Source organism: Aedes albopictus, chromosome 3, assembly GCF_035046485.1.
Source record: "Aedes albopictus strain Foshan chromosome 3, AalbF5, whole genome shotgun sequence".
In the NCBI taxonomy this organism is placed as follows: domain Eukaryota; kingdom Metazoa; phylum Arthropoda; class Insecta; order Diptera; family Culicidae; genus Aedes; species Aedes albopictus.
In genome coordinates, this window is record NC_085138.1 from 177856364 (window position 1) to 177883077 (window position 26714).

Sequence of the window (26714 nt, forward strand, 5' to 3'; positions counted from 1 at the left end):
GTGGATGTGGAAATTATGCCAAAGGCCAAAGCAGAGAAGAAACGAGAAAGTGTGCAGCCGGAAAAGTTTTCTCAAGTACCACCACCCCCAATCCATATAGCGCCCATACGAGGAAACGTGCCGAAAACGCAACCTCCCGGAGCTCCCCAGGCATGATATCCTGGGCGCAGAAATCACGCACATCAAAACGCCAAAGAAGACTGATGAGTGTTCCGTTGTGTAATTTATGGGCGTTATTCGAACGTGCCTGCGTACGTGGGAGGCACAAACAGAAACGAGAGGAAGCAAAAACACAACTTCTGCGCCAACAACAACACAACGTAGGAAGGAAAAGTTTGCCGATCTGTGGCGCTCCGGTGAGAGCAAACAGCGAAGTGGCAGCACCCCTTTGATAAGTTTAAGTTCGAGCTAATATCTTCATCCATTAACCTGGAACTGTGTGTATTAAGTGAAACTGGATCGTAAAAACTAGTGCCTGAGGGGAATTTATGGCTAACCGTTGTTGCGTAACACAAGATACTTACCGGCGCAATGGTGGCACAAAGGGTGCTGGTTGGGTTAGGGAGGTTGAAAGAATTTTATGAAAAACATAATTGCTTCATGATAACAGATAAGCAGTTTCAACAGGAGACATAAATTGAATTCCTATCGGGAAATAGCAGCGATGGTGTTGAAGTGAAATGGCTGATTCGAATAAATGTATTCCCCCGACAAAGAGCACTTTGAGAAGGTTTTGGATGTATGTATTTCATTGGCTGTGGTAGAAAACAAAATTATATTAAATTTGAATGTGGATTATTACCGGTTAGCTAAGGAAGTGTCGTTCCTCCTAGACAAGAGTGTGAAACTTCGAAAAGTGAGGAGAGCGCAGTGGAAGTGAAAAATGAACTGTAAGGAATGAGCGGCAAAGTAGTGGGAAGGAAATGAGAAGTAAGCAGTGATGAGTGAGCATTGAAACGTGTGAATCAGTGAAGAAAGAGAAGTAAAAAGTTTGAAGAGAGTAGAGAAGAGAGTAGTATGGAAGTAGTGTGCAATGTGGAGTAAGAAGTGAGGATTGAAATGTGAGGAATGAAAAGTGAGGGATCCGGCGAAAATGTCTCGATCAACAGGATATATTTTGTTTATGCTGTTTTGTATTTTTATAATTGAATGGTATCATGTAGTTTGAATAAAGAGATGTTATATTTATGGAAGGTGCACAATCACAGTGTAAATATGTAGATCCTTCAAATTCTTTTGGCATGCCTTAAGCAGTTTCTTCCGGGAATCATGCAGAAAGTTTATATTTGATCTGTATTTACGAGATTTTTAGCCCTAGGCTAGTTCATCTCGGGACCCACGCTTTACTTCCCTTACGAAGGAAGAACTCACATTTTTGTGAGTTTTTCGGGAGTGGGATTCGATCCCAGGACCTTGGCGTGATAGTCAAGTGTTGTAACCATCACACCAGTTCCTCTCCACACGATTATGCAGAAAGTTGTTAGTGATTTCCATTAGAAGTTTCACCAGGAATTGCTTTCTGCTGGCCTGAGATTTTTCTTGGCATGTTTGCACGGACACTGTAAGGAGTTTCTTGGGGAGCGGACCTGGTGTAATCGTTAAAGCCTGTGACTATCACGCCTAAACCGGTTGCCCTTTAAGAGTTCTTTCAGGGAGTCCTCCATAGGTTGCTTATGCACTTCTGGAAATTCAAGAAGTTTTCTGAAAACATCCAGATATTCATTTTGGGAATCCTACGGGTTTAACTTCTGCAAATCCTTTAAGATTTTCTCTCGGAGTCCTACAGGAGTTCCATCAGCGAGAAGTTCTTCCTAGGAGTTCCTCCTGAGAGCCGTCCTGGTGTTCACTCTGGAAATCTTCCAGGAATTCTTTCTAAAAAAACTAGGGGTGGGTAATGAGACATAACCGCAATGTTGACGTAGGACAAAGGCTGGAATGAGGTTCCGACTTTTATATATTAAAATGGGCCCTTTAATTTGAAGTCTTAAATCAGCTGATTTTCGTGTCATTGTTGTCCGACCTTCGTAAATAAATGCATAACGGATTTATCACATAAAAGGCCTACACAATGTATGCTGGCAAAATTCAAATCGGCGGAGTGATGTGTTGATTAAAGTTGTTACCTATGTGATCCATTTCACTGAACGCATTCATATGATGTTAATTAGTTAAACCTTCCGTAACTCGCGCGGTTGGCCATCACTTGAGGGTTGAGTATTATTTTAGTTTGAAGATAAATGTTCAACCGTTGTTTGAAAGAATTTTCGTCGAAAGGAAAGAATGATTATAATATTGAAAGGCGTTAAGCCATAGCTTCCCAAACATCATATTGCAATCGCAACAATCATTAAAACAACTAAAATTGCCGCTATGAAATGAACAGATGGCGCCACCGTAGCCATGTGTATTTGACACAACTCAATTGCTGTTAACGAAATTTTAGATAATTTTGATTGCAGTTTCATGAAATATTCTAGATTCAACAATACGTTGTATAGTTACGCGAACAACAATTAGAGGCCGGCTATACTGTTGCTAAGTTTTCAGTCTGTCGCTTTTAATTATCCGATTCATAACTCTGGAGGAATAATTTTCACTGGTCCTGAAAAGGACCTTTTAAATAACAGGAGATTTCGGCAAGACAATTGAAAATTATCCGCACTGAATGCTGGAAGCCATCGAAAACTGCCATCGCTTACTGCCGTGGATGAGATTCCTGGTTCTATCAGCCGAGAATAGCCGAGAGTCATCGCAGGATTGGTGCGCAGCTGCGGAGGTGACATCCATTCCCTTTGACTGATCCAACGAAAATGACGGAAGAAAACAGAGGTCACTGCTTTTATTCCCCTTGATTAGTAGATTAGGCTCCTCCCATTTGGCTGGCTTTCCAGTTTATTTCGTTTGCATGACCCGCCCCGAATGCTCCAGACGCATCAAGCAACTAACCAACCGAGAAATTAGGCAAATTTTCATTGAACGGAGTGGATAATTTCGATTCACCACCAGCGGGTAACCAAACGATCAACTTTTAAGCGCAAACCGACATTCGGTTCTTCAGATTTGTGCTCTAGAAAATTCTAGGTGTGGCTTCGTCATATATTCACCTTCGAACATTTTCGAAAAATGTTTAAACTTAATTTTAATTAAACAATGTTTCACGCAAAATAGTTCGGATAGAGTAATGCGTTGTTAAATTACGGGTGGAACCATTAGACCATTAGTGACCGGCTTCATCATTATTGCTGGGCCACCAAGTATTCAATCTTTCACTTCTCAATTGCACCACACTTTTCTGGTTCGATGGAATGAAATTAGCTGATTCACAAACTCTTAAGGAATAATTAACGGTGGTCCTGAACAAGACCGTTTGATTAATTGACGATTTTAGGAACGAAATGGCATGAATTCACCACGTCACGCAATGCGTGTTGGTTTTCTCCGTGCTGAATGATAAACGCCACCGAAAACTGGACCGCCTTGGATTACAATAATGACCGGTTTCACTATTGCTGGCAACGATGCTCTGTCTTTTGCTTTTTGGTTGCACTACATCTCGATCGATGTTGGAAATTATCCAATTAACTCTTGAGGAATCATTTTCGATGGTCCTGAAAAGGACCGGTTTGAATAATGGACGATTTTGATGCATTCATCATGCCATGCAATTCGTGTTGGTTTTCTCCGCGCTCAACGCTAGAAACTGGCCCGCCGCTTGCTGTTGTGAATGAGATTCCTGGTGCTATCAGTACGATAGCCAAGTGTCGTCGCTGAGTCGATGTGCCGCTGCCCAGCTCGAGGTGTCACCTCGACGGTGGACGAAATGGAACTGACGATCAGCTCTCGCATGATCGCATTCCTTCCTGCATCGTAGTTGCCCCCACGATGCGCACCAATCAGAGAGCGTTGGTATACTGAACGAGAAAATTTGTCCGCTACCCATATTTATAGATTTCAGCGATTTCAATGTCTAACTTTAAAACAACTTTTCAACTATTTATCAATGATTTTTAGGTTCACCGAATATTACAAATTTAACGCGGGAGTTTCATCTCTCGGATAACGGGATTTGTTTATCATTTCGTTCAGTGGGAAAGATACTGTGAGCGTTTAAAATCTTTCACTCAAACGTAACGCTCTTGGTTTCATAAATTTTGAAATGACACCGGGTATAGAAAACAGAGACGTAGTCCTACGTCAAAACATCAAAAAGGTCATTTTGAAAACCTTCCGGGAGTTCTTTGGAAGAATTCTGCAGGTTTCCTTGTTGAAAACTTTCAGACGCCTTTTCAATCTTCTAGAGCTCCTTATGAGAGTTTCCAAGAAGTTTTTTCTATGAATTCTCTAGGAGTCTTATTTTTTCGAAATCCTTCAGGAGCTCCTAAAGAAGTACTTAGATCTAGTTTCTGCATAATTCACTAGAAGAAATGCCGGACTAAACTCTTGTAGGAATCTCTTTACAAACTTATAATAAAATCATTGACCCTAGTAAGGGGCAGTTCACAAACCACATTGACCAAAATTTGGCCATCTCATCGCAAATTTCTACATGTGTGATAACATATTCTAATAATTTAAAAACAAAATTTATTATTTTTAATAAAATTTTAGAAGTAACTTTAAAACAAACAGAGCTTGGGGGTAAAATGATCAATTGGTTCAAACTTTATATATTTTTTACAGGATTTTGTTCAAACTCAATATACTGAAATCTATAACGTATATCGTTAGATAAATAGAGTAAAAAGTTAAGAAAACATATCTTACTCCAACGAAATAAGATTGTTATTAGAAAATCCGCTTAATTTAGTACATTTTTTTCTCAAATAATTATTTCAGTACATTGCAAACTTTATATAAGAAGTTTCAAAATCGTATCAGAGCACATACAATTTACATCAAATTTACTGACATGCAATTTAAAATATCGAAATTACACGTTTAAATAAACTTTTAAATATGTGTTCATTTTACCCCAATCGATTGTTCCCTCACTGTTTTTCGCTACTCGGCTTTCTAGCATTTTTTTGAAATCGAAAAAAAAAATAAAGAAAACTGTAGTTTTGAGCATTTTATTCTTATAGAATGTTTAGAACATTATACCATGTACGATATTACATGGCAAAAAAGAAAAATTTTACAATATTTCCATTGAAAACGACGCCAAACGCTTAGAGTGTTCATTTTACCTCCATTTCCCTTACACGAAAAAACAAGTGGCTCGAGTATCCGGATAATGTAATCAATCCGGAATGATTGTTTTCAAGTCCCCGGATAGCAGATAGGAATGAGCAGTGAAAAGTGAGGAGTGAGCAGTGATGACTGAGCAGTGAAAACTGAGGAGTGATGACTTAGCAGTGAAGAGAGAGCAATGAAAAGTGAACAGTGAGAAATGAGCAGTGAAGAGTGTGGAGTGAACAGTGATAAGCGAGGAATGAGCAGCAGGGATAGTCGGCATGCACTGAACAGTGCGGTGCGAAAAAACCCTGTGCTTCACACAACCGGAAGTGCTGGTCTCCCGTTTTGCCGACGTATGAGTGAGAGCTTTCGTAACAGTGCGAGAGACAAATCACAGTGCTAGCTCTACGGAGAGAGTGCTTCGCACTGTGCTTGTCACAGTACACTTGTTTGGTACTTTCAATGTACAGAAAAATACTATAGTGATTATAATCAAATTAATTGAAGAATTTTTGGTTTTCGCAAAGTTGTTAAGCTTATCACGGACTTACAAGTGAGGGAGCGTCCACAAATTACGTCACGCTTTTAGGGGGAGGGGGGTTCAGTAAAGTGTGACAACCCATACAAAAATTTCAAAGGTCTCATACAAAAAGTGCGACATAGGGGGGAGGGGGGTTGAAAACGGGCAATTTTTGCGTGACGTAATTTATGGACGCTCCAAGATGGATCGTTTGATTCGAAATTTCACCAATCTTGCGTAGAGTCAAGCATTGTGGCAAGCACAGAGACAAACACAGAGAGAGTGTATACGACAGAGCACGAGAGACAGGAGAGGGGCAGCGCATGACAAAGGAAGTGTGCAACACACAACCGACTGTACGTATTGCAGACTACATCCCAAATTGGACTATCACACTTTTATTGGTACGCCTAAAAAGTGTGATAAAAGTGCACATTTGCCTCGGATCGTCTCGACGTATTCGGTGCACTTATTCCTCCAATTACGAGGAATAAGTGCACCGAAGACCTCAACTCAATCCGACGTGACCCTGCGCTGCAATCACACTTTGAAAGTGTGTGCACACTATTGTGTCAGTCCAATTTGGGGTGCAGTCAGCAATACTCGCCTCCCTCTAGTTTGTTGTGCTGTCTCGCAGTAGCTGGAGCTGCGCTCAAAGAGTTTGAGTTGCACCCTATCCCTGGTGAGCAGTGAATAGTGAAAACTGAAATGGTTAAGAATAAGCAGTAAAAAGTGAAGAGTGGGGAGTATGATGAAGTGAGCAGCTGGCAGTGAGGATTGATGAGTGAGCAATGAAGTGTGAGGGTTGATGGGTAAGCGTGGCGTTAGACATCAGCTTTCGACATCTACTCGTCGAACCCGATCCGAAATCGGTATGGGAAGATTTTTAAAAATGGTTGCTTCCTACTAACAGAGTATGACGTAGTGAAACAAAATGAGCATTGGCAGATAATTCCAGAACACGGTTTTCCGGTGAAATTATATTGGCTGATATGAGCAAGATTGATAAAAATCAAGTGTTTGGATCTTAGACGTTCTACCTCGTTTGTGACCTTGGATGGATTGATGCAGGAAGATCCCTTTTATTGGTCAACGTTTTACTCAAAACAGTGATTAGAAGATCAGAATAGTAATTGATGGAAAACTGTTTGAGGTTGTTGAAAAATGTGTATATCAGGGACAACTTATGACATGTGCCAATGATGTTTCCCGTGAAGTAAAAAGGCATAATGCAGCCGTGAATAAGGTCTTTTATGAACTGCGTAACCAGCTCTACTCTCCATATGCCAATGATAGCATGTTTTGAAATTCCTAATTTTTATGTTCTGATAATTATCATTTTTTTTTTTCAAATTGCGAAGACACAGTATGCGTTAGATTGATAAATTGAGAGATAAATTTTTGATAAAGTGTGAACCGTCAAGGCGAAACTGGAAGCATTTCCTCACTTTTTGTTTTTTGTTTTTTTTTTCTATTAATCAACGAAGCAATATGTTCATCGATTTCCGTACACATGTAGAGTATGGATCAGGGTGCCTACTGAATTTTTTGTGGCGGAAAATGTTCTTCGTTTTTGCAGAAACAATTTTCAACAAAATTTAAAAAAAAATGTTTCTGCAAAAATGGAAAACATTTTCCTTCACAAAAAAAAATCAGAAGATAGATTGATCCATACTCTACCCGTGTACGACAACCGATTTTGAAAATATTGCTTTGTTATTTAATAAAAAATCAAAAACCAAAAAATGAGGAAATGCAACCAGTTTTGCCTTAAGTTTTGTGCCAGCCTACCTTCAACTGATTCGCAAATTTTCTACAGCTAACGAAATGAAACAAACGGTAATGGTTCCGGATATTACATGGCCACTTGAGTGTAATAAACACTGTGTCTTCGAAATTTGAGTTTTTCGTCTATTTCAGACATACCAGCCAATTGGTATAGCCGGTAAAGGGCAAAAACATGTACCATTTTTTGTTCAAGATTAACAATTCACATGAAAAGTTTCACATTGTTTAGTTATTGTATCGATTAACTTCAGTTAATATTTTCCCACTTTCAAATGATTCATTAAGCAATTACATTTTAATGGATGAGTAACTTTCCTACTCGGCTTTCAATTTTGTTATACACGAAATGAAGTTGTAGTTATCGCACTTCTTGCACCAAAGCTGGTCTTTCAGTTTTTTTTTGTACAAGTTTTCTGTATCCCTTTCGGGACGGAGCGCAAAAAAAACGAAATCTCTATACAAATGGCTGAACTTTGGCTCTCCAGAACTCTTAGATTTCCCAACAAAACAACAATTATTGTTTTTCATTTGAAAAACTACTCCTTATCTTTCGATTTCTAGTTTTGCCCACCTATATAAATTAGAAATGAAAAAATAGGCGACAGATAAAACTTTTTTCATTTTTAACGGTTTTTGTCCACTTTTTGTTTAATTAGTTGTGGAAAATCTCACAGGCAACAAAAACAAAAGTCTGTTTACAGGCATTCTAGTAAAAAAAATAATGGCTGAATCAATTTACATCACATAAAACAAAGACTAAACAGATGTAAAAATGCAAAACTGTTATCACTCAACAGCACAAATGTACTGGTTCGTCACGAAAAGGGAATTCTTCTTCTTCTTCTTTTTGGCTCTACGTTCCCACTGGGACTTGACCTGCCTCTCTTCAACTAAGTGTTCTTTGAGCACTTCTCCACAGTTATTAATTGAAGCACTTCCTTTGCCTGCCATTGCATGAATTTGAATATTGTGAGGCAAGTACAACGATACACTATGCCCAGGAAGTCGAGAAAATTTTCCCGACCGGAACGGGAATCGAACCCGGCGTCTCCGGATTGGCGATCCATAGCCTAAACCACTAGGCTAACTGGAGACCCCGAACCGAGCATTATGGCGTAACCTGTCTTTCGATGATGTGATCAGGCCACAGTTTACAAGTTTAAATCCAAGAATTAGAGTTAAAGTACTGAAATTGTTCTGCAACTATATCGTCTACATTAATCAAAATAATGCAGCAATTGATATTGGTAGTCTTGAGTTTTGTTTAGATCATGGGATGTAACTAATTATAGTATTGTAATTATTGTTTTTAACATCTAAGTAAACAAAATAAACGAGTATTATACAGGGGATGGCCAAAATGTTTGGGATAGGCAACTGTTTTTCTCCCATAAAAAAATTCAACATGCTGTAACTTTTTATAGAGTGCATCAAAAAATCTCAAATTTTGACTGTTTGTCAACCTATTATATGTGCATCATTGGTACAAATTTGGGCTCGATTGATAAATTTTTCGCGAATTTAAAACCGTTCGCGTAAAACACTATTTTTTAGACAACTAATTTTTGAACTGTCATATCTCGGAACTTAGTGAATCGAATTGAATGAATTTTTTAACGTTTATCAACAATATATTGATACTTAATACGACGTTTTAAAATGTAATATTTTCTCACGACGAATTAAGTTATACCGGGTTGAAATTTTTACCCATAAAGAGGAAAATAAGTCAAATTTACAATACCACACAAAAATTACTAAATGTGTTCTTCCTTCAATCTAAATAGGCTCTAAAATATCTGATAAGAGATAACTTGAGAACAGAAGTGGAAAATCTTTGGATATCAACACTAAAATTTATTGACATTGATGTAAAAAAAATACATTTTTTCGAGAAAAATCCAAAAAGTGTCAATTTATGATAACTTTTTTCAAAGTTTAAAAAGTACCTATGTTTTAATAGTTTATGACGCATTTACATATTGTTAATGTACGTTCAAAATTTCATTCAATTCGGTTTACTGGTTTCCGAGATATGACAGCTCAAAAATGACTTGTCTAATAAATAGTGTTTTACCCGAACGGTTCTAACTTCGCGAAAAAAATATCAATCGAGCCCAAATTTGTACCAATGATGCACATATAACACTAGTTTACAGCATTTTTGAACTCGGTAAGCTGATGATCATTTTTGGTGTAGAATCATGCCCTGAGTTCGAAAACGCGAAAGAAAAAAATTACAGTAGAGCGGATTTTTTTTTTCGACTTTCCATACAAGGTTGATGGTTTGAAATCGATTTTTGTTCTATTTTTAAGCAAAGTCGCTCACTCCAAACATCTCATTCTCCGTAATCAATGCTTCGATTGAGCTGAAATTTTTACTGCAATTCGCCTACATATGATATGTCAACTAAACGTGGAGAAAGAATTTTTTAGTTGTTTTTTTCTCATTGTAAAAAATACATTTCTTCAAAAAAATTTGGGAATTTTGCTAAAATTTAAGAAGATCGTCCCTAAAACTCGCCAATATCTCGAATTTCATCAATCTGACGCAAAACCTGTATTCAGATGATCGAATGGTATTGTATTCAGCTTTCAATTGATGGAAAAAGATTTAAAATTGGTTGAACAAAACGCAATATATTTGAATTTTAGTAAATTACATATTTTGAAAAGTTGTAAAACTCGATATTGAGCTAAAACTTAAAAACTGTTCTACTTAAAATTTTTTGAAGGTCGGTTTCGAAATCAGCACTAAATTGTACTTCAAAAATTTTGGTCGTTGACAGAAGTTCACGACTTTCGATTTATTTTGTAAACTTGTGTAATAGGTTGACAAACAGTCAAAATTTGAGATTTTTTGATGCACTCTATGAAAAGTTATAGCATGTTGAACTTTTTTGTGAGAGAAAAAAAAGTTGCCTATCCCAAACATTTTGGCCATCCCCTGTATATTAAAAAAAAAAACTGGAGACCCGAAACGAATATTTATATGATTCAAATTTTCAATAACACACTTGAAATTTAATGTGGTGCGATTCGGTTGAACAAAACTAAATTTTGTTAAAAAAAAAAACTAGGGGTGGGTAATGAGACATAACCGCAATGTTGACGTAGGACAAAGGCTGGAATGAGGTTCCGACTTTTATATATTAAAATGGGCCCTTTAATTTGAAGTCTTAAATCAGCTGATTTTCGTGTCATTGTTGTCCGACCTTCGTAAATAAATGCATAACGGATTTATCACATAAAAGGCCTACACAATGTATGCTGGCAAAATTCAAATCGGCGGAGTGATGTGTTGATTAAAGTTGTTACCTATGTGATCCATTTCACTGAACGCATTCATATGATGTTAATTAGTTAAACCTTCCGTAACTCGCGCGGTTGGCCATCACTTGAGGGTTGAGTATTATTTTAGTTTGAAGATAAATGTTCAACCGTTGTTTGAAAGAATTTTCGTCGAAAGGAAAGAATGATTATAATATTGAAAGGCGTTAAGCCATAGCTTCCCAAACATCATATTGCAATCGCAACAATCATTAAAACAACTAAAATTGCCGCTATGAAATGAACAGATGGCGCCACCGTAGCCATGTGTATTTGACACAACTCAATTGCTGTTAACGAAATTTTAGATAATTTTGATTGCAGTTTCATGAAATATTCTAGATTCAACAATACGTTGTATAGTTACGCGAACAACAATTAGAGGCCGGCTATACTGTTGCTAAGTTTTCAGTCTGTCGCTTTTAATTATCCGATTCATAACTCTGGAGGAATAATTTTCACTGGTCCTGAAAAGGACCTTTTAAATAACAGGAGATTTCGGCAAGACAATTGAAAATTATCCGCACTGAATGCTGGAAGCCATCGAAAACTGCCATCGCTTACTGCCGTGGATGAGATTCCTGGTTCTATCAGCCGAGAATAGCCGAGAGTCATCGCAGGATTGGTGCGCAGCTGCGGAGGTGACATCCATTCCCTTTGACTGATCCAACGAAAATGACGGAAGAAAACAGAGGTCACTGCTTTTATTCCCCTTGATTAGTAGATTAGGCTCCTCCCATTTGGCTGGCTTTCCAGTTTATTTCGTTTGCATGACCCGCCCCGAATGCTCCAGACGCATCAAGCAACTAACCAACCGAGAAATTAGGCAAATTTTCATTGAACGGAGTGGATAATTTCGATTCACCACCAGCGGGTAACCAAACGATCAACTTTTAAGCGCAAACCGACATTCGGTTCTTCAGATTTGTGCTCTAGAAAATTCTAGGTGTGGCTTCGTCATATATTCACCTTCGAACATTTTCGAAAAATGTTTAAACTTAATTTTAATTAAACAATGTTTCACGCAAAATAGTTCGGATAGAGTAATGCGTTGTTAAATTACGGGTGGAACCATTAGACCATTAGTGACCGGCTTCATCATTATTGCTGGGCCACCAAGTATTCAATCTTTCACTTCTCAATTGCACCACACTTTTCTGGTTCGATGGAATGAAATTAGCTGATTCACAAACTCTTAAGGAATAATTAACGGTGGTCCTGAACAAGACCGTTTGATTAATTGACGATTTTAGGAACGAAATGGCATGAATTCACCACGTCACGCAATGCGTGTTGGTTTTCTCCGTGCTGAATGATAAACGCCACCGAAAACTGGACCGCCTTGGATTACAATAATGACCGGTTTCACTATTGCTGGCAACGATGCTCTGTCTTTTGCTTTTTGGTTGCACTACATCTCGATCGATGTTGGAAATTATCCAATTAACTCTTGAGGAATCATTTTCGATGGTCCTGAAAAGGACCGGTTTGAATAATGGACGATTTTGATGCATTCATCATGCCATGCAATTCGTGTTGGTTTTCTCCGCGCTCAACGCTAGAAACTGGCCCGCCGCTTGCTGTTGTGAATGAGATTCCTGGTGCTATCAGTACGATAGCCAAGTGTCGTCGCTGAGTCGATGTGCCGCTGCCCAGCTCGAGGTGTCACCTCGACGGTGGACGAAATGGAACTGACGATCAGCTCTCGCATGATCGCATTCCTTCCTGCATCGTAGTTGCCCCCACGATGCGCACCAATCAGAGAGCGTTGGTATACTGAACGAGAAAATTTGTCCGCTACCCATATTTATAGATTTCAGCGATTTCAATGTCTAACTTTAAAACAACTTTTCAACTATTTATCAATGATTTTTAGGTTCACCGAATATTACAAATTTAACGCGGGAGTTTCATCTCTCGGATAACGGGATTTGTTTATCATTTCGTTCAGTGGGAAAGATACTGTGAGCGTTTAAAATCTTTCACTCAAACGTAACGCTCTTGGTTTCATAAATTTTGAAATGACACCGGGTATAGAAAACAGAGACGTAGTCCTACGTCAAAAAACGAACGGTGCACATAACCGCACGCTGCGCACAATTTCAATTCACAGAAGCCTTCAAAGTCAGCAGCAAACACTTACGCGGCAAATCGCCCCGAATTGCAGTCAGTCATCTCCACACGACACCCGCCGCCAGTAGGTAGTCGTCGAACAATGACGATAGCTCTCCATCAAATTATAGCATTTCCGGCTGTCTGCTAGTGGAAAATGATTGCGATCCATTCGGGCGGAAATTCAATCACCTGATGGATCGATGTCCAGTCTGACAGTGCAGCATCCAACCGGCGCGGCGGCACCAACACCGCACAACATAGTCCCGGTTGTCGGCTGGCTGGTAGCTCCTATGCGGCAGCACTCCGATCAAGAAGGATGAGGAGGAAGGAAGCGAGAAACCTCCATTCCCACGTTTTACTCCAATTTCCCTTCATCACCATCAGCATGGAACGATGGTGGCGATCGGTGGAAAGCGACAGAAAATACTGCTGACAATTGATGCTGCTTTTCACGGCGTCATCCATCCGTCTGCTGCAGTATGCTTTCGTGATGATTATCGGTCGCTGGGCGAAGTTGATGGTGCCATCAAAATTTGATGACCAGCGCCCTGAATCGTTACTTTCCAGACAATACCACTGTGATGCAATTGAAATCACACAAGTTTATTTAAACGGAACACTAGGTTTTATAATCAGTTTTTTGGTTGTTGAAATGTTAGAGTTTGACACAATTTTATTTTTATCAGTAACAATGAGTTCATAAGTATCAATAGCTCAATTACAAATATAGGGTAATTGATCCGATCATGGAGGAGCTAAGCACTGGGTTCATGTTTAAACCACAATTGTATCGCTCCAAGCAAACTTTTTACATGGATTAAATTGAAAATAATAAAATCTATCCTTTATCTACGGGAGAATAACAAAATATTGCCACTTTGGGGTTGTTATGATCATTTTATTCGTTTTTATTAGAAAGAACATTGTGTTCCTAATGTTGCGGTATCCCATTGGAATCACATGGGGTGCCGCAACATTAGGAACACTACCGCAGCAGTAGGAACACAGCAGCAAACGTATAAAGGAAAATATTTTTTTTTTAATAGGTTTGTTGGCAAATCTTTACAAAAATGAATACCATAATTTTGTATTAATAACACTTGAAAAATAACAAGTCTTGTTATTTCAATAATGAATGCATACCATAAATTTCAAGTGCTCTATTTTTCGATAGCTCCATGATGTAATAACAAATCTTGTTCTTCAGTTATTTTCCCAGCTAAATCAACAATACCACATCAATACCTAACTTTGCTCAAATACCTCCACTTGTTATTATGGTGTTCTTATAACATTGCGTAGAATAATACTCTTAAACCTCTATTTAGGTAATGAGTCGGGACTGCCTAAATAGAATTTTTACCTAAATGGATTCATTACCTAAATGGATTCACCTAAATGGAGTACAAGGTTGCAAAGAAGTCTAAGAAGAAAGAGTTACTAGGAGATTTAAAGGAGGTCATGCGGAGTTTCAGATAGCTTACAAGGAGTTTAATGAGGGGATGGGTTTCAGGAGGGGAGGGGCTTCACTGGCGTTTTCGAGGGTTTTGGAGGGTCTTAGATCAGCATTGTCATCCTATTGACTAGCTGGGCACGAAACACAAAAATCCCTGCAAAATTCCTCCAGACTGAAAAATTATTGAATGTCGGGTCAATTTTTATTGTATGTTGGGCCATTGTTGGACCAACATCGAACAACTGTTGAGTCTATGTTGGGTTTGGTGGCCGAAATAAAAACAGGTCAATGATAGATTGATGTCGGGTTTGACGTCATCAATGCTGGGGCTGATTTCAATTGAATGATGGAAGGATGGTTGCTTATCCTAATTTCAGCTGTAAATGACGCTGGATACTGACTGACACCTTTCTACACTCCATGGAAATGGGGGGGGGGGGGTGCTTAGGGGCATATCTCAACATTGCACCCTCCCCCTCCCCTCCCCCCATATCCCCTTAACACCACTCACTACTTCTTTCCCGTAAACCAACCTTATACCTAATCTTAAGTACTCCAACTGATCTGAACATAATCAAATTCCATTTAGGTAACGTTACCTAAATGGAGGGACCTAAATAGATTTTACCTAAATGGACCCTACCTAAATGGAGGTTCGAGTGTATAGCAATACCAACTTGAGATATTAGAGCACAGGTTGCTCTTTGCACGGTATTTGTAAGGTATGCCCTTCTGCTCGGGTAGTTTTGAAGTTTTGTGTGATAATAACTTTTTATGAATTGTCTAGCTGTCTCCGGCAAACTCTGTCTTGCCTCGCCTCGATTTTTGCTTGTTTTTTTTTTACGTTATAATTGCAAATCCTCTCTCACACACGGAAACAAATCCGATCCTGTTCTTATGATTCACAAATCATAAAACATAAAGATGTACTTTTTTATGAAATCATGATCACGAATCATAATTTCATAATCCGAGTAACTGATATCATGATTCATGACAGCCATTTTTATGAGTTTCAACTAATGCCAGTTACGCGTAGCGTTACGCGCATTCCGGCTACCTGTCAAAACGTGGTCATTCAGTGTGGGGCATCGTTGGTGGTTGGTGAAAAAAATGTAAAAAGTCATAAATTTTATGGATAAAGATTCTCCCAAAGTACTAGTGATGGTAAGTAAAACAAACGTGCCGAAAAAGTTTTCTCATTTTTATTCACTCATTTCTAAATTACATCCATTACATGCACTACGATATCAACCCCGCCCTGACTGCATCTTTCCGTTCTTGTCTAATCGTTTCGGTTGCATAAAACGGTGTAGGCACCGCTCCGGCAGCGTCCAATTGTATTCCGGTTTTGGCGGCATTTAACGGCACGTGAGTTGTTGTTAAAGTTGTGATTTATTAAGGTTGTAACTTGCCCACTGGAACAGAGCTTGGCTTTGGGGCTGTCCATAAACCACGTGGTCATTTTTTTGGGACTTCTCAACCACCCCCCCCCCCCCCGCGTCCCCCCTCCCCCCGCGTGGTCATTTGTCCACACAAATTTTTTTTTCGTCCATACAAAATGGTCATTGGCCGAAACACAACCCCCCACCCCCCACCTCATGACCACGTGGTTTATGGACAGCCCCTTTCTCAGCTTAGCATTCAATAAGCACTATCCTTGGCACTTTCACAGTTATCTAAAAGCTTTCATTGACAAGATCGGTCGGAAGTAGCACTCATACCGAAGTATCATATGCATATAGTGTATTACTTGACAAAATTTGACCAAGTTTTATGCATAAGCAAAAAAGTTCTAGCTATTCAAAGTCAGAACCATTCTGACGGAAGAATGGCTGTACACTCAATTTTGTGAGAATATCAACCCAAAAATATATCGAGAATCATAGGCTCTGCGCACCCGGAACTATGATTCGAAATCTCAATGAGATGATTTGGCTTCATGGTTCTAAAAAAATCCACCAGAATCTAAGACGATGCGCATCCAAAACCATGAATAAAAATCATAATAATATGATAGTTATCTTTATAATTTTAGAAAAAAGTAACGCACTGGTGGCGTTACGAGACAATGACTCACAATATTATGATCATAAATCATGGTGTATTTTTATAAAACGAAAATGCACTAGGCTCATGAAATCATGAGTCGTTTTTATGATTTTTGGGATCAGAATTTTCTAAGTTGTGCAACAGAATAAGTGTTTGAAGGTTTAGAATAATGAAGCACCTCCTACCAATTCACTTATTTAACTCAACACTTGACAAAAGTAAACGAATTTTGATTAGTGTATTATGGAAAAGGACTAAAGGACTATCTGTTTCATGAAATTTGGATAACTATTTTACAACGACTATTGAAAAAGTTGACTGATTTTGAGTTGTGTCTTTATTGCAGAAAATCGATGAAAATGACAAAACCTCGGCTTTCTCAACGAATTACGAAACAATTCTTTGTTGACATTGTTTTTTATCATATCTCAAAATTGACAAATTTTTTGTTGTGTCCCTATTGCAGGAAACCGACGATATACTCTGAAGCCTGAACATTAAGATTTATCACATAAATTTTATAAACCTTCTCAGTTACAACCCACCATCAAACCGTTAACATGGACACACGCAAAAAGTTTAACCACAATACAAACATTGCCGATAACGGGAACAACAAGTCGCAAAATAAACATCCGCTCTATTTTAAGCTCACATCGCCATAGCCACACCCAGCCGGAAAATTTATTCCATGAGTATAGTACCAGCTGAACCCCCGGGTACGATGTTTGTTCGGCCGAAACACGGCCTATCTCCTGCACTAAGAAGCGCCAAGCGTGGGACAGCTGCCGAATAGCAAGCAACACGGCAAATATCAACACTGTCAGCTCGCATTAATGTGTATCCTTGAATGTTCTGCCGCGAACCGCGGAGCCTTCATGTGCCATTTTTATGGTCTGCAACCGGTAGTTCTTCTCGGCTTAAACGTGTACGTACGGTGAAAGCTTAATGGGTTTCGTGAACCATTGCCAATTTTCAGTTTTGGGGGAGATACGCCACTCCGTCGGTCAGATCATTAAAGCAGGTTACCGCTAACATCCAAGAAAACCTCATGTAGGGTAGGGACGGAAAAGGTCCTTTAAATGCCGCAAGATTTGTCGATATGTCTATTCAGTTGGTACCACTAAGTAACTATGAACCAAGAAGAATCAATATGAAATGAAAAATGACGAATATATTAACACATTAGGCCGGAACATATCTTATATTCTTCTTTTGTCACTTTGCTTGTTGACTCATCAAGGGGGGGGGGATGATAAATAATAAATGCATTTGATGAAAAATTACCCAAACAATTAGGCAAAATCGTAAAACTCATCGGATTTGTTAAGAAATTTTCTCGACAGCTCTAATTTCAGTTCAAAACTTTTAAATTTTTGTATAATTTATTTGTGTCCCCTCTCAAAATGTCAAATTCCGATCAAAATTTTCCGAGGGGAGGGTGACATTAGAGAAAATCGAAATTCGTGTCAGCCTTTTTTTTCAATGTCTTACGAAAGTGATCCCAAACTTTTGGTCAACTTTTGGTCCTAAATAATGGACGCAATGGTTAAAAGGCTCTACAGATGAGGGTTTTGTCAACATCAGCAGTCAATTTGTTGAACTCCTTTTTTGTAGATTTTAACGTCAAGTGATAATTTTCGAATTATATATGGAAACTTTAATGGACGTTTAATTGGCCGTCATTATCGCACTCATCTAGAAGATTGGGCAACGCAAATGTAAATCTCTGTAAAATCCTACAAACTCCCTGCGACCTTGAAACCGGTTTGAAATCCTTGGAACGCCCCTGAAACCCCCTGGAGTACCCCTGAAACTCCTAGAACATCAATAAAATTTTCTGGAACGCCCCTGAAATTCGGCATTTCCTGTAACACACCTTTAACACTCTAAAACACGCCTGAAACCCCTTTAAAACCCATAAAACACTCATTAAACCCTCAACGCAACGCTCCTTAGCCCTCCAGTAACCCACTAAAGTTTTTTGCCAAGCTTCTGATGTCCCCTGGAGCTCCATTTAAACATTTTAAAACCCTTGGAGGCACCCGCTATCCCCTGGAATGCTCCTGAAACCCCCTGGAACTCCGGTCATTCTGCAACCCCATTTAAATCCCCTGATATGCTCCTGAAACCTTTGAAATATCCCTTAAACAATCATTCAACTCCCCAAATCCTGTGACCATATGGAATACCATACCGAGCAAAGGCGGATAACTAAGTGATATCACTTTGATAATAAACTATGTTATCGGTATTATCATTTTGTTATCATCTTTACCAATTGAAGATAATCAGATGATAACAAATTTTGTTATCAATAATTTTGGTCTATCGTGATAACATAAAAATACTAAATGATAACAAAATACGTTATCAGTTTCCAAACGCAGATGTCAAAGCTTTTCCAAAACTGAGAGGCTGGAGGACCTCGAATCTAAAAATAGATTCCGCTTTTCATCTCTAATGGGACTGCAGTACGAAAGCATAGCCTTCAACTACTCTCCCTCTCACTGAGTTCCGTTGGTATAGGGGGCTATCAGCTGCGACCGATCATCACTCGTCAATGATAATCACTGGGCGCAATAGTTATAATTATAAGAAACTTTTATCAGCTGCTAACTATGTCGGTAGCTCTGAATGATAACTAAATGATAACAAAACCTGTTATCAATCATATCAATATAACCAAATGTAATATTGCATAAAATTTTGTATAACACAATTAGTTATCCACTTGAACTCATTGATAACTCAACTTCTTATCATTTTGGTATTGGTGGAGTAAATTTGAGTTATCATTTTTGTTATGTTGGCTCTTAATTCAACCTAAATGATAACAAACTCAATTATCAAACGAATGATAACCAGGTAACGGAACTTGTTATCATTTTGTTATTCGCCTTTGCTCGGAAGTGGAACTGGAGTGGCCCTGATCGATAAAATCGATAAAAAATATCTGGCAGTCATTTTAACAGTTTAGGCAACGTCAACACCGAGCACCATAGTTTCGAGAACTGGGAGGGCACTTTTTCAAGAGGTTGCAGATGATTTCAGGGGGTTATAGAAGGATGTTACCGGTGCTACAGGAGGTTTCCGGAGGTTTCCAAGGATTTTTAATGGTTTCAGGAGTGCCCCAGGGGATGTCAGAAGCATTGCAGTAGGTTTCAGTGTTGCAGGTTACAGGCGGGTTAAGGGGCATCGCAGAGGACTTACGCACTGAAACACTCCTGAAACCCCTTGAAAACCATTGAACGCCCTCTAGGGATTTTCAAAGAGTTTCAGGAGTGCGGTCAAGCGGTTTCAGGGTCGTTCCAGGGGATTTTAGTGGCGTTCTAGGGGTTTCAGGGGCGTGCCTAGGATTTTCAACCAGTTTAGGGGCGTTCCAGAGTGTTCCAGAGCATTTCAAAGCTGTTCAACAGGTTTTCAAAAGTGCTCCAGGTGATTTCATTGCTATAATCGTCATCATTGAAAATTCAAAAGCAGTTTTCTCGTTCAGAACAAAAATTTTCGCAGTGAAAATGTATTCACTGTGTTGCGGGAGGAGAATGTAGTACAGTGAATACATTTTCAATGCAAACAATTGAGTTTTGAGCGAGAAAACTGCTTTTGAATTTCCAATGATGACGATTATGTCAATAACGAATCCTTCAACCTTAAGGTCCAAACAGAGGGTTTCAGGTGTGTTTCAGAGGTTTACAAGCGGTTTCAGAGGCATGTTACATAGGGTATCAAAAGAGTTCCAAGGAGTTTCAGAAGTTTCAGTGAGTTCCAGGTATTTCTGGGGCGTTCGACAGGATATTAGGAGTTCAAGGGTGTTTTAGAAGCGTTCAAGGGTGTTTTAAGAGCGTTTCAGATGCGTTATCGGAGGTTTCATGAGCGTTACGGGTAATTTCTTGCAGATGGTCGTTCCGGTCGATTTCAGGAGTGTTTTAGGAATTTTCGAAGGTGTTCCAAGAGATTTCAGAATAGTTTCAGATGATTTTGGGGGTGTTTCTGGGGGTTTCAGAGGTGTTCCAAGGGGTGTCATGAGTATTCCAGTGCATTTCAGGGCTGTTCCAAAGATGTTCAACGGGGTTCAGGGTGTTTTAGGTTTCAAATGTGTTCTAGAGCCATTCCAGAAGAATTCCGAGGTTTCTAAGGGATTTCAACAGAGTTCCATAGCGACTGGGAGTCTCAGGAGTGTTCCAGAGGTTTTCAAGCGATGTCAGAGGCGTTACGGGGGGTTCCAGTGGCGATCCAAGATTTTCTGGGGTTTTATGGGAGGTTTCATCGGTTTTCAAGGGAGTTCAGCGTTGTTTAAGAGGATTTCAGCGGCGCTGCATGGGATTCAGGGGTTCTCAAAGGTGTTCTAGATCGTTGCAGGGGATTTCATGCGCGTAAAAGTGCGTAATTTCAGTGAGGTTCCCGGGATTCCAGGGGTATTCCCGGGAGTTTTATATGTGTTTCAGGGTGTTTCAGAACCATTCCAGGGGTGTTCCGGGGGTTTAGGGGTGTTCCTGGAGTGTTTTAGGGGATCTTAGGGAGTTTCAAAAGAGTCAATGATGTCCCAAACGATTTCAAGCACTTTCTGAAGAGTTTAAGGGCCATTACAGGGTGTTTCAGGCGGTTTGTTGAAGTTTCGGAAAGTTTCAGGGACGAACCAAGGATGTTGCAGGAGATCCCAGAGGGTTGCAGTTCTGAATCTGAGCGTTTATACCCGGAGCTCATCAGGAGCGTTCATAATGTACTCAATTACTCCGGGTTTATCGAATCCGGAATTAATCCGGAGCAGCACCGGTGTAACTATTTATATTTAAAACTCAATCATATCCGAACATGTGAAACAACAATTTGCGTCGATTTTTGAAACATCTAGCATGGTGGGCGAATTTAGTGTGGAGTTTATCAATGGAATCTGGCCCAAATACACAAATGCCGTAAAGTTTCACTGGGCACCCCGCTCGAATTTTGCCATTAGGCGAGTAGAACAGCCTGTCAAAGATTCGGCTCAGTCAGTTGAAAACTGAGTTGGTGCAAAAGAGTTTAAATGTGTGTGGTGGTTCAGCCCTAATATATGGGAAATTGAAATGGTCGCTATATAAACTGAAAAGTAGGTTGATTTGAACAATAATTTATTTGTGTTTACTTTTGGTCGTTACATCAAGCACATGGTTGTCGTTCGAAGCTTGTGTACGAAATTATAGGCGTGAGAAATTGAAATGAATATTGGTACAAAATAATGTTTCAACTGACTTCTTTAAGGATCTCCACTCCAGATTATCACATAATCCAAATCTACACCCAAAAATTAAACAAAATTTTGATCAGCAAAAGTGTCAAGTGTTTTCAACTTCTTAAAGTTTTTTAATTGTGATATTTTTTTACAGTACCCACTAAACTACATTTTCAGAACAGGTCCTGTGCAGTATAAGTTCAACTAATGTGCTTTTAAAATTGGAAAACCATTGGTATATTATGTGCAAAATATTAAAAATTTATAAAAATCGTCAGCTACATAAGCAGATTTTTCACATTTTTATAGGGTAAAACTGACGCCAAACAAGATTGTACATTGAACTTTCAAATGGAGTCTTGCATTTTCAACAGCTTTTAAGAAATTTGAAAATATTTGAGCCACTATTCCTTGAAATATAGAGTATTGAAATTTTGTATAGTAGATGGTCAAGTTTTCTCAAAGCTCTATCACTTTTAGAACACTTATTTGACTTTGCTCAAAATTTCGAAAAAAGAAGTCTTACATTATTAGTCAAAATGTCAGAGCTTTTGATTTACGTATAAAAAGCTATGAAAATATGAATGAAAAATCATTTTGACGAAAAATCCGCTCTAAGGACAATTGCTTGATACACTGTATATTAAAAATACATGCAAAGCTTGAATTGGGGAAAAATCTGAATGAGCTGTCATTCTATCGATTGAACTGTTCTTCTATCCAGGGAAGCAAATCCTATTTTTTTTTTATTTGAAACATCAAAACATGAAACAAAAATAAAATTGTGAACTCAGAAAAATATCCTTCGAATAAACTATAGAAAATGGGCAACATTTTATTCGCTAATAAACCCAAATTTAGAACTACCCGGGTAGACGAGAATATCTAAATCATATCTCAAATCGAACACTTTTTGCTGTCATAGCTCGATGTGATTTTGATGAGTTATTCAAAAATCAAATGAAAATTGCACGAATAGCTTAAAGTGAAATGATATCAGTTTTGGCTCTTGTTGAAATAGCTGAAAATTTCTAAATAAGAATAAGTTTAGCTCTTCTGCACGAAATGGAACACATACACCCACAGAGATGGCTTAATGTTTGTGAAATGCCATGTGCCCCTTTCTGAGCTGTGGAAACGAAGAACCGCATACTTTTATGCCCATGTTGTTTACAACAGCGAGCCACAGTTGAGTGGTAAGCATCGCCGCCTGTGAATCCTAAGGTCGTAGGTTCCAATGCTGGATGCTGAAATTTTTTTATTTTTTTTTTTTCTAGAAAAAGTGACAAATCTTGTCTGCTATTGTTTTGATCTTGTAATATCTTAACGAGCTATTATTGAGTAGTTCACCATATTAGATTTTGCTATTATTTCTGTTCTTTTACCTCTTATATCAATCAAACCAATTTCAGTTTTTGCTCTTCAGTAATTCAATCAATCATAACTGAATATGCTATTCATCAGATTTTTCCACCTACTCGGGTACCTCTGTGCGGCAGATTTAAATTTTTATTTAATGTTCTTTTAGGAGGAATGTGTATGGTTGAAGCGCGGCTTGCCGCTGAAAGATTTTGTACAATGTTTAGACATATTTTTGAAAAGGAGGATGATAAAATCGCGACCTAACTATATTTCGAACGGTGAAGATGTCCGGAGAGGTCCGGAGTATACAAAATACATCAACGTCAGCAGGTTGAATGGGCAGAAAGACACAAACATAACATACAATGTTCAACTCACTGAGCAATTAATTGAATTGGATCCTACAAATATATCACAGCAACTTTAGCAGCTGATGTTAATTGTTACATTGTACATTGTACAAGCAATTAAAGAATATCGTATCATTCCATGGATCATTTCATACGAACCAATTTCAGGTGCCTGGGATGATGTACTAGAATACAAACAAAATTGAAGCCGTTTCTACGATATGATTGTTTGTGCCATGGAAAAGATTTTTGTTAAACGGGGTGCGATATTCGTTAACATGTCACTTGAGTTTGGTTGAAATGGTTTTTTGAAGGCACGAGAAATGCATCATCATAATGATGCATATTGCATTTGCAACTATTGAAAAGTTGTTGGTCTATTACCTTCCTCCGCATTACAGAAACATTGTGTCTATTTTTGGAATATCGAACATTCGCTGCTAAATTATTTGTTTTTTTTTTTCTCAAAGATTCAAAATTCATATGATGCATAGGATTATTATTGTAGCATCATACGGGCGTTAAATACTCAAATAAAATAATCGATTCTTAACACATTTATGGAACTTTTAAAGACACAATTTAAGTGTCATGACATTAGAAGTTTACGTAGGAAAATGGTATCATTAGAAAACCATATCCACTAAGAAACTTTTTATCATCATTACCCAGCGATTCATCACCACAATTAGTAGCCCCACAAATTGGTACGGCTCCCCCAGATGGAAAATTAAAACTAAAACTTTATCTATTTCATTCTTGCTGCCACTCAGTCTACTTCTGCAAGCTTGAAACCCAAGTTAGTGTGATACTACAAGGGCGTGAGGGCCGCAGTCCGCTCGGATCTCTCCCATTGCTCTGCCCCAGTGATGTGTAGAAAAATACGTGATAGAAAACTGTGCTTGCCTTTGTGCCCTCGCCCAAAACACTTCTTTCACTGACTATCCCCTTCTGGAAAACGCCTTAATCTGCTGTTGGTCAGGAAATTCACACGAAAACATTTCTCCATCCCCTCGGCCCTTTTCCTTTTTTCTCCCATGCATTGCATTGGGGTGTTCCACCTTTTCTTCTTTGGGATGCTGTGAAAAGATTTTCATCTGGCCTTTCCTTCAAGGGTCACGGCAAAAGTCAACCAGAGCTACATTCATCCACCCTAGCAACACTCTACAGGTAATGAACGAATGATTAATGTGGTTGCGATGTTTGGTAGCTGTTGACTGACAGCTTCTTGCACCTCCGCTGATTTCCTTCTCTGGGGCAGCACCATTCCCGGATTCTCGTCACCAAATCTTTTGGTAATGCAATATTCGCTTTCACGCTATCACAAACCAGAATGATTGGTGTGTACATCTTCTCATTATCACAATAACACTTACGGGTGTTTTCCATCTTTCCAAAAGAATTTATTATTCATTGACTATTTGCTGCTTTATTCACTTTTCAATTCTCACTGCATGTAAACACCAATTCCTATGGCAGATTCAATTTGGCAGATATTCTTCACTATTCATTGGCTGTATGATGCACTCAAACCCATATCTGTTGGAATTATTCACTCTTTCATCTCTAGATATCCAGGAAATCGAGGGTTTTTCTTTCCAGAACGGCTCCTCTTTAGGTCAATTCAATTCGTTGCCCACTTCGTGATTCTTCTGCCATTTGACCATACAAAAACGGATTTTCACACGCCCCTAACTGGTGGAACAATTTTTCCTAAAATCTGCCATCGCATTCGGTTTGGCTAGTTTTTTTTTTTTTATTTTTTTGGATTAGGTGGAACAGCGTTCGTCAGCAGCACTGCCTCGGCATCGCCACCATACACATCGAGCACGGGGCTCACACCAGAGACACACGCACAGTTTTTCCTTGTTCTGCCTCGTTCGCGAGTACGCCAATTCCGAAAAGGGAGGTTCCGGGCTGCGACGGTTCCAATTTAGGCATTCCAAGCTGCTTGCACTCGAACGTTCCCGGAATCAATTACCTTATCGAGCTAGGTTAATTATAATAATTTTTAACAAAAATTATCTAATATGACAACAAATCGCAATCGTAACAAACAGTCGAGCGATTTCATCAATCCGCGGGCTCAAAGGCAACTGGAGATGGCTGAGAAAAGATCAGTAGCCGCGCAACTGCGCAGGTCTGCAGCCTACCGTCGCGCAGCCATGGACTTGGACAACAGCGAAGAGAACTCGACGTACGACTCTCCCGCTCGCTGTGTTGCCTTGCTACACAGTAAAGGGAGTGTCCCTTCATGGAATGACCATTGAGGACAACATTCTTCAAACATCGATTAACAATGAAGAAAATTTAAAATGACCTGCTGTTGCCTGAAGTACTGTATCAAAATACATTGAAAATAACGTAAGTTTTCATCAATTCCACAAAATATAATAAAATATCTATCGAACCACCTTACAATAAAAGAGTCATTCCATGCCCTTTTCGAGGTCCAGCTGCCACAGCATCCTAGGAAGAGAACGAAAGATTTCAGCTCCAAGACTATCTCAGCACACATCCAATGCTCTCCACACGAGTAACACTCTCTTTCAAGTTGTAAGAGAAAAAGGGCAAAAGCTGCTTGCATTTTCCTCCATTATCCTTTCAGCATAGAGGTACGTACTCCAGCAACCTGCAGCTCGCACAGAGCAGCACCCGACCGACAATGAGGCTGTATGGGTTTTCCAGAGCAGAGGTCCCTACGAACGAATGTGTAGGGTGGCGGATTCTGCCTCGCCTATATCTCGCCGCCAGTCAACCAAGCAAGTAGCAAATAAAAGAAAACAGCCAGCCAGCCTGTCTGCTGTGTAGCAAGCTCGAGCCAAGCTTAAAACCTCTGCCGTGGCACCGAGACCGCTTTTTGCCGTGCTCCCGTGGCTGTGACGATCAATTCTTCGTGGGTTCCCTTGCCCACTCGACGTATTAGTCACTGTACTGAGAATTTCGCGTTGGAAAATATCCGGTGCACAGTGGGAAGTTAGTCACACGATGTGGCAAATGTTCGATTGATTCGACTTCGATGGTAATTATTCCACAATTAAAAGCTTCCAATAAAGTTGATATCGATAATCACGAGCCGGAGAAAAAAAAAACAGTTTCACGAGAAAAAAGGAACGAAATCTATGGTGTGATTCCAGGAAAATTACTCACGGTGGGTCCTCAAAATCTAAGAAAAAGCATTTAAGCATAAATTATTTCTGGAAGGGGCTCGGGAGTAAAACCAGGAGAAATATCTGGATGAATACCTGGTGAAATCGCGGAAGGAAATCCAGGAGGAATCCCTGGAGGCATCCCTGGATAAATTCCTGGAGGAATCCCTAGAGGAATCCCTGGAGGAATCCTTAGAAGAATCCC

The 26714-nt window shown here is 39.2% G+C and overlaps 1 protein-coding gene across 2 annotated transcripts in view; it reads right to left on the minus strand.

Moving 5' to 3' along the window:
- LOC109403328 (acetylcholine receptor subunit alpha-like 1) overlaps positions 1–25591 on the minus strand; it is a 227061-nt gene extending 201470 nt beyond the window's left edge. The window contains exon 1 of one of the 2 annotated variants that reach the window (XM_019676136.3): positions 24737–25591. The gene's annotated coding sequence lies outside the window, so the exon portion shown is untranslated. The remainder of the gene's footprint in view (positions 1–24736) is intronic. The other variant, XM_029862719.2, reaches the window with a different exon arrangement.
- Between the last annotated feature and the right edge of the window lie 1123 nt (positions 25592–26714).